The following is a 4,555-nucleotide window of genomic DNA, read 5'->3' as shown; positions in this document are numbered from 1 at the left end:
CTGACAACTTAATATTTAAATTTTAAAATTTTCATTCAATGTTTCTTAAGATTATAAATTACCAAAACTTTTAAACATCGCATAATGAAAATTTTGTTATCAATAATTTTAATGTTTTTATTATAAAAATATACAAATCATCAAAAAACCAAATGAAAAAAATACATTATTTAACATATATCAAGATTAAAAATATACTATGTATCTATGTATATATGTATATATGTATATATTATTTAAATTTAATTATATACAATATAAAATATAAAAGGTAATTGTTTGGATTAAAAACAAATTTTACGTATTCGCACCAATTTAATTATATAAGTAATAGTTATTGACTTCTTATAAATCCAATATATATACATATATATATATATATATTAATTATTTTATAATATAAAACTGAACATATAATATATAAAAATAATTTAAATATACAATGTTCTTCTCGCGCAAGACGCGGATATTAACCTAGTATTTAGTATATACGTACTCATGTTAGATGCATATATTAATGGTTAGCAGCTATATTCGTGTTATCCAGTACCACTTCAAAGTAAATGACAATGCTTTTCAGCTATATATCTTCATTAGCTATGTAAGTATTAAAATGCCTAATATTACCAGCTCTTTATAACAATCATGTTACCATAATTGGTTAGAGGGTTATATTATAGTGTTAGTTATAATATTTATTTCAAAGACAAGCTTTAACTACCATATTAGACGTTAACTCAACTACTTAACCCTAATAGCCATTACATCTCAATACAAATAGTATCCTCTGGATATTTTTGAATAAATCTCTCAGAATTCACGTATTGGAAGACACACTTTCTAACAATAAGTTTTTGGTTGTGAAAAAGTGTAGGCGTAGATCTAGGATTGAACAGAGTCCTAATATCTATAGGCCATATCTAATGTGATCTTTAAAGAGTTGATTACTCTCTAGGACATATTTTGAGTTTCTTTTACACTCATATACACATTCCACATGTGACACACTTTTTTGTGGGGTCCACTGGATTTTTGGACAGCTATACCCTTAAGGGAAGAAAAATGTTAGTTTTTTTATTATTTTTCTTATTGTACTTCATGATTTCATTTGCTTTTATCCCAAAATCTAAAATATATTAAATAAAAATAATTGTCATAATAAATTATATATAAAATTTTCTCTCTTTTAAGATTCATTTTCATATATGTATGTTAACTTGTAAACAAAATTAATTGTGACCGTGGATTCCAAAGCGTGGATAGTAGAGTTATACACTAGTTGTGGACATGAACACATTAACTCAGAGGTCATTGGCTTATACCTTTAAGAGCTTGTTCTTTGCTATAGTCTTCGGTAAGAAGAAACCCAGATAACCATGTTTCCACCGTTACTCCCACTGTCACCGGCACCGCTGATACCATCACCACGATCGAGATTTGGTTCTAACTCGTTAAAGGTCTCATCTTTCGATCCGCTGTACATCGATCTCCTAGAGACTTCCTCTTGACCACATCCAATACAACGCAACTAGCTCTCGATCTTCGATAAGACAGCTCGATCAGAGATGTCTTATCCATTGGAGCTCGATCAGAGCTGTCTTATCAGAGATCGAGAGCTAGCTAGTTGCGTTGGATTGGATGTGGTCACATGGTAAATCTTCAGCATCCAAAAATGAGATTTTTAGCGAGTTGGAACCGCTCGATCGTGGTGGTGGCCTCGGCGGTGCCGGTGACGGTGGGAGTAACGGTGGAAACGTGGTTATGTGGGTTTTTCCTTGCCAGAGACTATGGCGAAGAATAAGCTCTTAAAGGTATCAGCCAACGACTTTCGTGGTAAAATGTCCATGTCCACAACTAGTATAAAACTCTACTATTCACGCTTTGGTGTCCACGTCCACACTTAATTTTGTTTACATGTTAATATATATATATATATATATATATATATATATATATATATATATATATATGAAAATGGATCTTAAAAGATAGAGAATTTTATGTATAATTTATTATGACAATTATTTTTATTTAATACATTTTAGAATTTGAGATAAAAGTAAATGAAAACATAAAGTGGAATAAGAAGAGGAGAGAGATTCATTTGATGAGAAGAAAACAACTTTTATACTAAAAACATAAAGGCAAAGAGAGAAAGAATAAAGTCTAGGGTCATAAGAGTCTTTTTGACATGAGAAAGTGTGCTTCAAGCACTAAGTGTCCTATAGTGTAATAGGAAAGTGAAAAAGTGTCTCTAGGTGTAAAAAACTCTCATTTTGAGTGGAAATGAGACAAGGATATTTGCAAAAGCAACGTGGAAATGAGACAAGGGTATTCTTGGCATCACACTCTCATTTTGCTACAGGAAATATAGTTTTTGAGTGTTAGGTGGTAGTTTACTAATCTGTTTCACTTTAGGTATATCTAGCTAATTGTCTCTTTTATATATCAAGATATTTTTTCCCTGATTTAAATTAATTTTATATTTATTGATAATTTTTGTATGTATGTTAGGCCACGCTTTAATATCCTAACTTAACTGTGTGTTGTGGTACAAAAATTTATTTTTATTAGGGTTTTAATTCGTGCGAAACTATGAAAGATTTGCTAATGGCTGTATCGCATTTATTTTCAAATCCCCTATATATTAATATAGAAACATTTACAAAAGTTGTAATCTGTAGTTTATAAGAACAAAACTTAGGTTCATCCCTAAGGTGAACCTTTAAATTTACCTCCTCTCTTGTTACCAATCAAAATGCCACATAGATTAATAAGAAAATACATTATTTTTTAGAAAAAAAATCTAAAATAATTGAAAAAAAATAATGACGCTCATTTTAATGACGCTAACGCCACTAACTAAACCCTAAATCTTAAATTCTAAATCCTAAACCTTAAATCTAAACCCTAAACCCTAAATTCCAAACCCAAACTCTAAACCCTAAACCCAAACCTTATATCTTAAACCCAAATCCCAAACCCAAACCGTAAACTCTAAACCCAAATCCTAGACCTTAAATTCAAACCCTAGATCCTAAACCCAAACCTAGACTCTAAACCCAAATCTTAAACCATAAAGAAACAACATCAACATTAACCCAAACCTTTAGGATATAGGATTTGGGTTCAGGGTTTACGATTTGAGTTTAGGGTGTAGGGATTAGGTTTGGATATATGGTTTGAGTTTATAGTCTATGATTTGGGTTTAGGATATAGGGTTTGAGTTTAAAGTTTAAGGTTTGAGTTTATGATTTAGGATTTGAGTTTAGGATATAGGGTTTGGGTTTAGGGTTTACAGTTTGGATTTAGGGTTTAGGATATAGGGTTTGGGTTTAGGTTTTACAGTTTGGATTTAGGGTTTAGGGTATAGATTTAAAGTTTAGGGTTCAGTTAATGGAGTTAGCATCATTAAAATTGGCGTTATTATTATTTTCAATTATTTCAGATCTTTTTAAATGAAATTAATCTATTTTATTATTAATCTAGGTGGCATTTTGATTGGTAATAAGATGAGATGTGAATTTAAAGGTTCATCCTAGGGGTCAACCTAAGTCTTGTTCAGTTTTTGAGTGTTAGGTGGTAGTTTGCTAATTTTGTTTCACTTTAGGTATATCTAGCTAATTGTTTCTTTTATATATCAAAAAAGTTTTTCCCTGATTTAAATTCACCCCACCCTTTTATGACCAATCAAAGTGACACTTAGATTATTAATTAAAAAATATTAAATTAAGTAAAAAATAGCTACAAAAAATAAAAAGCACTAACTTTAACGACGCTAACGCTTCCAACGAAACTCTAAAACCTAAATATTAAATTCTAAACCCTATACCCTAAATTCTAAACCCAAATCCAAACCCATAAACCCAAACCCTATACCCTGAACCCTAATCATAAACCCTAAACCCAAATTATATACCTTAAACCCAAGAATAGACTATAAACCTAAACCTTATACCCTAAACCCAAGTCTTAGACCCTAAACCCAAACCGTAAACCTTAACTCAAACGGTAAATCCTAAACCCAAACCGTAAATCCTAAACCCAAAACCTATACCCTAAACCCAAATCGTAGACCTAAAACCCAAACGGTAAACCCTAAACCCAAACCCCAAACTTAGATGCTATAAGGTTTGGGTTTAAGGTTTACGGTTTGGTTTTAAGGTCTAGGACTTGGGTTTAGGGTATAGAGTTTAGGTTTATAGTTTAGTTTTTGGGTTTCAGGTACAATATTTGGGTTTAGGATCTAGGATTAAGGTTTAGGGTATAGAGTTTGGGTTTAGGAGTTTGGATTTGGGTTAAGAATTTAGGGTATAAGGTTTAGAATTTAAGATTTAGGGTTTAGGGTTTAGTTGGAAGCGTTAGCATCGTTAAAATTAGCGTTTTAATTTTTTGTAGCTATTTTTTATTTATTTTAATGTTTTTTAATTAATAATCTATGTGTCATTTTGATTGGTTCTAAAGTTTGGGGTGAATTTAAAGGTTCACCCTAGGGGTGAACCTAAGTTATGTCCTTATAATAATTACAAAAGAGTTTTGCTAGATTGTCACTTAA

The sequence above is a fragment of the Brassica oleracea genome, chromosome C6 (assembly GCF_000695525.1).
Source record: "Brassica oleracea var. oleracea cultivar TO1000 chromosome C6, BOL, whole genome shotgun sequence".
Taxonomy (NCBI): domain Eukaryota; kingdom Viridiplantae; phylum Streptophyta; class Magnoliopsida; order Brassicales; family Brassicaceae; genus Brassica; species Brassica oleracea.
The sequence above is the reverse complement of the archived record's forward strand: the minus strand, read 5'-3'. Positions refer to the sequence as shown.